Here is a 12,430-nt window from a genome sequence, read left to right as displayed (position 1 = left end):
AAGGAAGTCAGTGAGAGTATCAATTGACTTGTTCTGTTTTTCTATAGTTAAAACAAAAAGATCTGCATGCATAGTTTAAGTCATACATAAAATTAGAAAGATTAGCATATTCAATTGGTCAAAGTCAATTACAGATCAACTTTGGATGCTGATGTCTCCCATCTTTCTTGTGTTTTCAACAGGACCTTTTTCTACCTTCTGTGTTCTATGTCACATTTTTAATGTTTCCACTTGTCTATTTGTATGACTAGAACAACCCAACATAATAAGAACCGATGCCATCAAGAAAAGAATAAAGATTAATGCCTCCCATGGTTGACCCTACTGCTGATTTGCTCTGGATTTTCCATTTGGCTGGAGGGATAAAGGCAAGGCTAACCAATTTACTGTTTTAAGTATGTGGTTTGTATATTCACTCTGCTATATGCTGGAGAAAGCAGAATATTATATATTTGAGGCAATTAGCCTACTCTGATCACAAGAGACCTCAAATGTGAAGAGCCTTTCCCCAAGTTCCTGAAAAAAAGAAGCAACAGCAGAAGAAATATGAAGCATGAAGAGGACCCAACTAGCTGGTGCTGACTTTAAAGATATAGGAAGGGGGCTACCATCCAAGTAATGTGGTTTTCTCTAGAATCTAACAAAGCCAGAAAATAGATTCTCCCTGAGGGCTTTTGAAAGGAGCTCCGCCTTGCTGACGCCTCAATTCTTGCCCAGTGACAGCCATGTTGATTCATGGAATTGTTAGATAATGAATTTACGCTGTTTCAAGCCAATAATTTTATAGTGACTTGCTAAACTAGTAATAGAAAACTGAATTATCTCAAGAGAAAAAAAATCAGTTGTGTGAATGCAGCCTTCTGCAAAAAGGTTGTTCAGCCAAGTTTATCTATACTGTGCCCAGAATAATAGCCAGGAGACAATAACCCCAGCCCAAATGCCAATAGAAAACATCACCATGGGGGTCTCCGTCTCTTGGCCCTTGCTGAGATGTACTAGTTGGTCCTCTTGAATAAATTACAACACAATTCACTTATTGTAACAAAAGCACAAGTACACAGCATTATACAGTAGGTTCCCATGTCACTCTCTAGTTATTGCAGAACCCTCTACCAGTGTGGCTGAGAAAATAATCCTTTCAGATTGTGCATTCTCTGCAGTGTGGCCAGTATGTCCTTCCTGGATGACATTTGAAGCCTGTTCTTCTCTTTCCTCTTTGACTGTTTGTTTTGTATCTGCATATATATGTCAAAGAGAATCTTGACAGTTTTCTTCTGAAATTTGACTGACTTAACCCTTGTCTCTGACCAACTGACTGCATATATTTTTCAACTGTGTTCTCAGGATAACAACCAGCCTTCTCCAACAATTGGAGGTGGATGCTTAAACCTTTTAAGTGGAAAGAGTCACTCACTTTTGGTTTTGATCTAAGCTGAAAACACATGTCCACTTTGTAGAGTCATTTAACTATAAGGAATTTTGACATAAGACTATCTTCCAACTTGCTGTGCCATTTATAATCCCATTAAGTATTGTCCCAAAAATTCACAGGCATTTACATATCCAGTATATATATCCAAATATGAACATGTCAAAGATGAAATATGGAATATATTGTACAAAGAAGATAAGAACATTGAGGTGTTGCCTGTGATGCTCATAAAGAAGTACATTTTATTTTAACACAAGGAAGAGATTATTTTGTTTATCAATGAATCTGATTTAGAATTTCTCCACAAGTGAAATGGAGTCTTTTGAGGGTAAATCATCGTCATTAACATGATGTAGCTGCCCTAAATGTGTTTTCCTATGTGTGTGCTTCTGCATGAAGAGAGACATAAAGTAATTCAGCCTCAGAGTTTGTTGCTTAAATCTTTGGTGGATGCCTGGTCTGTGTTTGTCATCATGTCCCCAGATCTCAGTTGTGCTGCTGTGGTTTGATGCTGAGCCAAGTCTCTCTCTCTCTATGCACTGATGGAATTGACTAGATCTATTTGCAGAAGTTTACACTTTCCTAGGGGCACTTTATCATGATTCATTCTATTACAACTTTAAAATGTATCTTGCACCCAGAGATGATTATTGTTAATTTTTAAAGTCTGTTTGTGACATAAATGCATTTCATTGCAATTTTTGAGATAACTGTAGATTCAAACAAAGTTGAAATAAATGATATAAAGATATTTTGTAAACTTGCCTAGTTCCCCCCAGTGGTAACATTCTGCAAAACTCTAGTGTAATATCTCAACCAGGATATTGACATTTGTATAATCCACAGATCGAAGTCAGAATACCAAGTTTTACGTGTGTGTGTGTGTGTGTGTGTATTATGGTCTATCGAATTTTACTATTTGCATATTAACCACCACCTTAGTCAAAGTACTGAACAGTTCCAACACCATAAGGATCCCTTATGTTACCTTTTTATAACCATACCTATCTTCCTTCCTCTACCTCTCTTGAGTCACTTTCTCTCACTCCTGAACTCCACTAATCTGTTGTCCATTTCTAAAATTTCATCATTTCAAAATGTTGCATAAAGGGAAATTATATAGTACATATTTGGATTAGTTTTTTTTTCTTAGCATAATTCTCTGGAGATTCATCCAAATGAGAAGATGGGGATGGGTGTATGTGAAGATGAGTGTGTAGACAGATATAAATTAATGAGTGTGACTAGTTGGATTGTATCTATGTGTGTGTGTACAGAAAGACATAAATGTGTGGAGGGATATGTGGATGGGTGTGTATATTAATAGGCATGAGGGAATGGGAGTGGTGGTGTAGAGGTATAGAGGGATGGGTGTGAATTGTGGGTATGATATGTATTTGGCTGTTAGTGGATATGTATGTTGGTAGATGAGTGTGAATGTGCTGGTAGTGTTGGTTGTGTGGGTCAGTGGGTGTAGGTAAACTCCAGTGGACAGGTATGTTTGTAAATGGATATAAATGAGTGTGTGTGTGATGAGTTGTGAAATGTGGGTGAATTGAGAGAGGAAAAAAATGGTGAATAATTTATTTAAGTAACCAGGAGGGCATATTGGAAATAAATAACAGAAAGTCATATAGCTGGTCTTGAGAATTTTGATTTTCCTCTGGGAAATGGGGAAACTATAGATTTTTCTTAAACCACATAGGATTGAAAAAAAAATAATCATGGATTGTGAAATCTGGAGAATTTTAACGTTTATCATATAAGGACCAGGCAAACTAAGTACTCCATTTTCCTTAAATGGTTTAGTGCAGAGTTTCCTTTAAATGCAAACTTTTATTAGGAAATAGATTGCTCTGATTTATAATAATACAACTGTACCTTACCTCTTAAAACTAATCATACTACACAAATCCAGACTTATTGGTTCCCTCTAATACTTGAGATCTGTTTAATATAGGTTCAAACAGTTAACTCCATGTTACATCTTATGTTACTAGTACCTGACATATGTCTAAGTATTTTTGTTAAAAATCTTGATCAAAGATTTTGAGTATAGCTCAGTGTAGAGTGATTGCCTAGCATGCTCAAGGTCCTGCTTTCAACCCCCAGTACTACAATAAAAAATAAATTCAAAAATCTTGACAAATATCTCTGGAATGTTCTGCTATAATTTTGCTGCATTTGCACAGAGCTTAAATAAAAATGAAATGATTTCTTTTCAGCAGCATCTTCCATTTGAGTGCCAAAATAAATTTCTATTATTTTTATTCCTCTTTCTATGCAGATTTTAATTTTGACTAAGCTATCATATTTATGCAAAAAAATTGTCTAAATCAAGCAAATTGTGAAATGCACAGATCTAATTTGCTAACTAAAAGCTGAAAAAGTAGTTTACAACAAAGAATCAAGTAAGAACTTTGTTAGTCTCCACTATGAAGATCTTCTTGTTGTGGTTGCTATTCATTTGTTTATTTTGTTTTTTGGTTTACCCCTCATATAAACTCAGACCTAGGTTCAAACCTTAACTCCAAAATACCTATCAGATGTGGGATCTTGAATGAGATATTTAAACTCTCTGGGCCTAGTGTCTTAATATGTCTAGTGGAATTTAACACTCACCTTAGGTCATTATTATGAAGATTAAAAGTAAGATAAAATACTCAGCAAATCAGTAGGTGTTAAGTCTGATATGATAATTATTATTATATGGCTTTTAAAACCTTTCTTCGTCCATGTATTTTCATTAAAAATGCAATAGGTCAAAAAATATAATTAGTAATTTATGATAGCTTTTCAAAATTATTCTCCCTTTTCTTAAAATGTTCTGAGGAATTCCATAGTTTTCAATCTCTAGATAACTCAACCATATTTTATTTAGGTTTAACTAAAGGATATTTCAAGAGTAGCCCTGAAAGATGTACTAGATAGTTATGAAAAATATAATCATACTTTTAGACAGATCAAATCAATATGAAATAATTTAATCACTCTGCTTGCCATTCTCATTGTCCCTGCTAAGGACACTTGTACCACCTCTGGTGAGGTGACCCTAGGTGACCATGTTCCATAGCATGTTAATCAACTCCCCATCCCCAGTGGGAAATGATTGGAAAAGAGCTGGGTGCTGGACAAAAGGCCGGCTCACAGAGCAAGACCATGAACAGCCCTCTTTCTAAACCCCACCTAAAATGGGGAGCAGGGTGGGTCTCTAGTTCTGCTCATATTTCTGAAGTAATTCAAGCAAGAGACTTTACTGAAGACAGGGCTGAAAACCCAAAGAGGGAAATTCCTGATCATTAACATTCTGCTCACTAGAAATAAAAACAACCTGGCTTGAGAGCATCTTTGACTTACTCCCCTAGCATTGTGAAACTTTAATGAGAAATGACTTTTTAGTTATTTTGGTGTCTGGACCAGAGAACAGAGTCTACTCAACTGTTTGGCTAGTGATTTCCCTAGAACAGGTAGTCCCTGTGCTTCCCCGGGGCCAGGTTGTTAGTTTCCCCTGTATTTCTTTGAACATGTATCCTTATAATAAATGCCCCTCTATCTGAGGACACTTGAGTGAGGTGAGTGAGGTGAGAAAGGCTTGCCTGGAACAGGATTTATGGAATAATTCATTTTATCCCGAATGCTGCCTTTGGTAATGATACGCAGAACCAATATTTGGGGATATAACTTTTGAGTTCCCACTATTATCATTGCTTTATTCATTAGAGATGTTTGCCAAAATCCCAACCCTTCCACTCTTGAGTTAACAATCTATTTATTATAGTGTGTTAATTTGGTTCTATATCTGTGACAATTGCATGCCACTACAAGTAAAGAAAATCATAGTCCAGTTGCTTAGAGAAATAGAGGCCTGTCCTCTTCATCAGTGAGAAGTCTGGAGGCAGCCAGAAGCTCCACAGTGCCCAGGCTACAGTGATGGTCTGGGCCTTTCTCTCAGGCTGCACATACTTCATTATGAAATTATTTAAATGATATCATTCTACTCTCTTCATAGAAAGCAGATGGACCAATCTTAGGATCTTTAATCCTGGGGGGTCTAGTATAATGGTGCGCCTACAAGTTTTCTGAGGTTAACCCAGCTCTAAATTGAACTTTTTGGAGATTTCCATCAGCTGGGGTTCTAAGGAACATCAATGCAAGGCATCCTGAACATCCTCTTTCATCTCTTGTACCTTTCCTGACCTCTCATGCCCGGAAGTCACATCTGCAGGGGTACCCCCACATTAAATGACAAATGCTGCAGATAGACCCTGAACTACCTAAAAAGGGTTTTCCTTCTTTATCTTGAGAAACAACTCCATGATTTTCCATCCCAAAGTGCAGATGAAATACACTTAATCAAGTCCTCATTTACTTTCAGTGGACTTTCACATTTCTCAATATTTTTCTTTTGCTCACTGTACTTTCCTCCAGTTGCCTAGTTTAGCTTTCTTTTAAACATAGTAAGCTGGTTTTAATTTACTTGTTTACATCATCATGTTCCCAGTTTTCTAACTTTTCAAATATCAGGAGTTTATTTATTTATTTATTTATTTAGGAGTTTATAATCCCATGATTATATGGGTGAACTATCTCAAGACATTATGGAATCAATATTTGAAAACTCAAGTGAAAGATCTTTCCTGTAAATATCATGTGGAAGAATGACGTGACTTTAGGCTCCACATCTTGATCTTTTAAAATTAATTATAAAATTCCAGTTATAAAAATGATAAAACAAATCCAGTTAGTAAAGATTATTAAGTTGTAAGTGAGCCACAATAAAACCTATTTTATTTAGGCAGCATCCATTTAAGTAATTTTAGTGCAAACAGCATTTTTTTGCTTCTTATCATCATGCTTTTCTGGGAGTCTTTGCTGAAAACTTTGTTTGGGAACTGCTTATCACCCCAAAATACCCCAAGAGTTAAGATAATTTAATTCCACTTGATAGGGTGTTTTAAATAGGAAATAGCTTGACTGAAGAGAACAACATGGCTTTCATTTCTGCTTATTGAATGTTATTTGTTTCAAATATAAGATGGTTCACTTGGAAATAAACAGGGAAGGAATCTAAGATTTATCTTGTTTTAATATTGCATAATCCTTCAATATTTTTGAGGGAAAATGCCATGAACTGATGCAAGTCATTTAAATATTAACTTTGTATTAAATATTTATTATTTTAAAGTGAATTTGCATATAGTCTTTACAAAACATGTTTCCATTCTTTAATGAATACTTACTTAAAGACTGTCAATAAACTGGAATTTTATTAGTTATACTTATTATAGTTAGAGTTAGTGATATAGCTATATTTAATATAGTTAAATAGTGTATATGGTTAATAGAGTTTAATATAATAGTTAACATAGTTTAATATACTTATATTATTAATAGTTTATTACTATAAATATAACATAAATTTGTTATTATACTTATTATTATCTCATTGAGTGCTCTTTTAATTTCTTAGACACACGAATACACTCACACATATACTCATCTGTACCTTCCTTTCATATTTCTTCTAGGGGAAGGGAATGTATTGATGATCAGTATGATCTTCATTTAGCAATAAATGCTTACCAGGATGCTTATCTATCTAACTTAATTTGTCATGATATGCTTCATTATAACTAGGTCAGATGGTACTAAACCAACCTTTTGACCATATCTTTTACCTTGGAAGAAGTCACACTGGTGATGGGGTCACTCTGAGACAGCAAGAAAGATACTTTCTGTTGATCTAACTCTCCAACTAGATCCTCAGCCTATAGTGGGCTTGCATATAAAATGCAGGGTCAGGAAAAAGAAAGAAGGAAAGACAAAAGGTGCTACTACACTCGAAAACAAGTTATCATGCTTTTACTCCCTGTGATTGCCTGTTAATAATTTGACAGAAAAAAGAACACCTTACCCTACTCTACTTGTCTTATTTTACTTTCCTTCTGTTTTCGTTCTCATCTCTTGATTTTCTTGGCTTTTTGAATCTTAATGCATCTCCTTTCCCACAGTCTTTCACTCCTGTCTCCACTCGGCCCATTTGACATTGGATAACCTTTTATGATATTGCATGAACTCATACAGAAACATTTCCACATTCAGCACTGCAGAGACTGCTTGTTCTTTGGGGATGTTTGCCTGCACTCATACATCTACTGCCAGACAGGTGTGCCTTACAGCACGTGCTATGCCAGCCATGATAGGTAAGTAATCACTCTGCCTTTGACTCCTGTAATCCATCTTTTTCAGAGCAATCTCATTTAACTCTGTAAATTGAAATTAGAACCCAAACCTCCTCTGACTAAATGCTTTATGGTTGTCCAACTATTGTCCAAATAATATCAAAACTCTTGACCATGAGGGTCCTCTGTAATCTGATACCCACCCACCCCCAATCTCTGCTTTGGTCTCCTTTCACTTACCTTTTTCTGTACTGTGCTTCATCCATTTCACCACTCATTTCCTTAAACAAGCTAAACTCTTTCTCCCTTTGGGGTAGGCTGTAGGAGGGACTGGAAAGTGGCTTTGCATATGATCTTCATTCATTAACCACCTACATTTTTGTTTTGTTTATTTGTCTGCATGTGTGGTTATTTTTCTTCTTTACTTAGATATAAACTCTACAACAGGGATTTGCTTGCTCTCTGCATATTTTATCCTCAGCACCTAACCAGTGGTGCTTTGTAGGTGCTACCAAAACACATTTGAATATTGAATGAGATTAACTTGATCTTATATTAAAATGTTCAACAAAAATCAAGTTCATTATTTAAATAAAGGAATAAAAAATAAAACAACTTTTGAAAAGTTAAGCTTCATGGTATTTTCTCAAGTCTTAGGAATACTTGAACATTTAACTCTTGTTCATTTCTCTTCATAATACGAACTAAAAGAATTGGTAATATAATTACAGTATAGCTTTCGATGCATAATTCAAGATAAGTGAGAACACAGCCAAGGACTATGCACTGGATGTTTGCTTGCAGAGATTTTGATCCAAAAATATTCTGCTCCTCTTTTTCCCTGTCTAGAGCAATGTCTGGAATCCCGTAGCTACTCAATGAATTATTGAATAAATGAAAATTAAGTTCAAGACATTCTGCCTAAATGGACTTGAAAAATACATATTTTTACTGGGATTATGATTCTTGAATAAATTTATAAGCATATTTTTGGCTTTTACTTAATATAGAATCACTTAAAATCAGGTTACTACCTAGGGAAATATTTGGGCAACATGCAAGGAAGAATGCTCAACCTGATTCAAATTTTTGTGTATAGTTCACTGGCAAGTAGTCATGGAAGGAGTCAACATCTTCATTTGTTTTGAATACTTGCTTCACTACCTACAAGCCAAGATATGTTAGCTTATTAAAATTAAATGATGCCAAAAAGGATAGACAAAGAGACCCATGGAACCGAATAGAGTCTGGAAATATATTGTCAATTCACATATTAGTCAATTCATTTTTTGACAAAGTTGCAAAGACAGCTCAATGAAGAAAATGAAATCTTTAAAACAAATGACAGTGAAATAATTGGATACATGTGAGGGGAAAATTAATGTCAACTCCCTACTTTCACTACACAAAAATTAACTCAAAATAGATCATGCAGCTAAACCTAAAAAGTGTCTAGAAGAAAACATAAAAGAATATCCTTATAATCTTAATGTTTGCAAATATTTCTTAGACAAAACACAAAAACCACTAAATATAAAAGAAAAAATGTAAGAAATTATACTTTCTTTATATTAGAAAATTCTGCTCTTTAAAAATCACCATTAAGAAAATTGCAGTACAAGCCTCAGATTAAAAGATTTTAAGATATATATCTAAAAATGTATATATATATATATATATATATATATATATATATATATATATATATACAACAAAACAATCCAAATTTTAAATATAAGCAAAAACTCTGAGTAGATTTTTGTTAATAAAAAAAATGGATTGTTAAGAGCCTGGGTATGTATCTCTGATAGAGTGCTTGCCTAACATAAACGAGGTCCTAGGTTCAGTCCCCAGTATCTCAAAAAAGAAAAAAAAAAACATATATAAGCTTATAAAATAATACTCAACCTTACTTTTAAATGTAAACAAAACTACAGAGATATTTCTAGATACACACATTAGAATGACTAAAGTTAAAAAGATTGTCAGTGTAAATGTTAATAACAGCATGGAAAAATTAAAACTCACACATTCCTGGGAATGTGAAATGTTATAGCTACTTTGCAAACAAATGTTTATGCCAATTTTACTCATAATAATAAAAAGTTAGAAACAACATAAATATACATCAACATCAACAGGTGCACAGATGTTAAAAATGTGGCATATTCATACATAAAGTGTTGCTCCACACTAAAAATAAACCAAGTACTAATACACACAGCAACATGGGTCCTCCTCCCAGGAATGTGATGCTGGTAATGTCAGACACAAAAGTGTATATACTGAACAAGGGGCCCTTTATATTAAACTGTAGAATAGGCAAAGAGAATCTGTAGTATTCGAAGTAGGTCAGTGATTGCCTGGTAGTTAGGTGTGAAGGTGGAGAACTGAATATCAGTTAATGTACATGCTCTTGACATCTTTGTTAACTAAATAAAGCTATTCGTTTGTTAAAATCATCAAATTTTATACTTAACATGGATGCATCTTGTAGGTTAATTAAAAATCAATAGAGATGACATGCAGATAAGAAAAGACATTTAAAATGACAAAAGCTATGATTTTATATATATATATATATATATATATATATATATATACATATATAACAGAATATTATACTATATGTGTATGTGTGCTTTACAATTTTTTATCCAGTTATCTATTGATGGACACTTAGTTTGGTTTCTTATCTTGGTTATTGAATAATGCTTGAACATGATCATGCAGCTATCTCTGCAACATACTGATTCCACTGCCTTTGGATATATACCAGAAGAGTGATTGACGAATCACATGGTAGTTTTAATTTCCTGAAGAAACTCTATATTGTTTCCATAATATATGTTCTAATTTATTTTTTCACCAATTGGTGTGCAGGGATTCCCTTTCCTCATTCTTGCTGATGCTTGTTTTTATTTTTTTATTTTTTGATCATTTGATAATTGCCATTTTAACAGATGTAAACTGATATCTCATTGTGGTTCTGATTTGCACTTCTTGATGATTGCTAGTGCTGAACATGTTTTGTATACCTGTTGGTCATTTGAGTAAAATGGTGGTAACTAGGGTCTAAGGGTAAAGGTAAAACATTCGTCAAAGAGTACATACTTTCAGCTATAAGGTAAACAATTACTGGAGATCTAATGTGGAACATAGTGGTGACCTAATGTAGAAGGAACATAGAGACTATAATAATAATGTGTTATATTTTTTAAATTTGCTAAGATAGTGGATCACAAGTGTTCTCATCACTCACATCCCCAAAAACAAGGAAAAAAAGAGGAAAAGAAAAAAGTTAACTATATGAGGAGATGGATACTTTAATCAACTTAGTTGTGGTGATAAATTCACAATGCATAAATAAAACATTTCACCGTATTTTCCAAATATATGCATTTTTGACAATAAAAGTAAGATAAAGCTGGAAATTTTTAAACTTAAATTGGTGGTTAAGAAAAAAGACTAGTGCAAGAATGTTAATAGCAGTTATTATAAGAAGGTCAAACTGAAAACAAACCAAATACAAATCAACAGAATAGATAAACAAATGTGAAATGATCATATAATACAATTATACTCACCTGTAAAAAGAACCAAGCCATGGAACAACCTTAAAAACTTTCTTTTTAGTCAAAGATGTCAGATACAAGAATATAGATTGTATGATTCTATTCACATAAAGTTCATAAATGTCCAAATTGTTTTTTTGATGACAGGAACCAGAACATTAAAGGGAAGATTGACCAGAAAGAATATGAGGAAAATTTATGGAGTGACAAAAGTATCCTATTCCTTTATTGAGATGATGGTTACATGGTTGTATATATGTGTTAAAGTCATTGATTTTCAGGAACTTCAATTTAAAGAATTCAAGTTTCAAGGACTAGGAATTAAACTAGGGACTCTGCGTCTAATAGAAGATTCATTATATTTTACTTCATATAGATCTCATCTCAATTAATTAAAAAAATCAGCCATCTCAATTGAGTAACTATAGTCTTTATCACCCCTTTCTTTTCATGGATAATCTGACTAATAAACATATGCTACTGAACGAATATTTAAAGCATATTTACTTTTCCTTAAAATTAAATTGTTTAAAATATTATCCCTTAAAAATGGAATTTGATTATCTTTTAACTGTTAGAATATTTAACTCATCATTGCCGGTATTATCTAAAGAAGTAAAATGATATTGTTTTGTTTATGAGTATTTAAGGACAAATTATTTCTCTTTGGTTTCCTTTCCTATAGTTAGGGAACATTTATTGTATATTGATGGAAAGGAAGGGGAAGAGACCAAGAATGTCTAAAATAAGCAGTTATTAAGTGAGAGGAAAACTCTGAGACAAGAGTAAAACACACCTTTTGATAGGCTTACCTTGTAATATTTGTTCTTTATCTGTCTTTTTTTGACTTTTCTAATAGCATGCCAAGCCCCTCTGAGGACTTGGGGAGAGGGCTGGTAGAAACAGAAGCAGAAAAGCTGGGAGCTCCAAAGTTCACATCCCCTCTTGTGGGACTTCGCATTAGTATGTGAAGCTGTTGGGTAATAGGAACCCCAGCCTTTGTCGCCTGGATGTATCCTGGCAACCTGTCAACAAAAGGGACAAGGCTAAGTTTTCTAGCAACCAATCGGGAAAATCAAAACAGGGGGCAAAGGAATCAGAAACAGACAGGGAAATAGGTATGGACCTCAGTTTTCCTGGAAGTTGACTCCAGGAACTTTAGCAATGGACTGAGCATCCAGAGGCAGAAGAATTTAAGTCACAAGGTTCTTCCTGGTGTAGAAATGGGACAGAAATACAAC

General features: G+C 34.0%; 1 protein-coding gene across 2 annotated transcripts in view; it reads right to left on the bottom strand.

The window, feature by feature from the left end:
• The window catches only part of LOC124103391 (zinc finger protein 474), a 53,256-nt gene extending 41,119 nt beyond the window's left edge, over positions 1-12,137 (bottom strand). For both annotated transcript variants that reach the window (XM_046459973.2, XM_046459972.2), the window contains exon 1: positions 12,002-12,137. The gene's annotated coding sequence lies outside the window, so the exon portion shown is untranslated. The remainder of the gene's footprint in view (positions 1-12,001) is intronic.
• Between the last annotated feature and the right edge of the window lie 293 nt (positions 12,138-12,430).

This window comes from Marmota monax, unplaced genomic scaffold, assembly GCF_021218885.2.
Source record: "Marmota monax isolate L192 unplaced genomic scaffold, Marmota_monax_Labrador192_F-V1.1 WCK01_AAM20220418_F8-fsc00006, whole genome shotgun sequence".
NCBI lineage: Eukaryota > Metazoa > Chordata > Mammalia > Rodentia > Sciuridae > Marmota > Marmota monax.
This window is presented reverse-complemented; position numbering and strand designations above follow the sequence as displayed.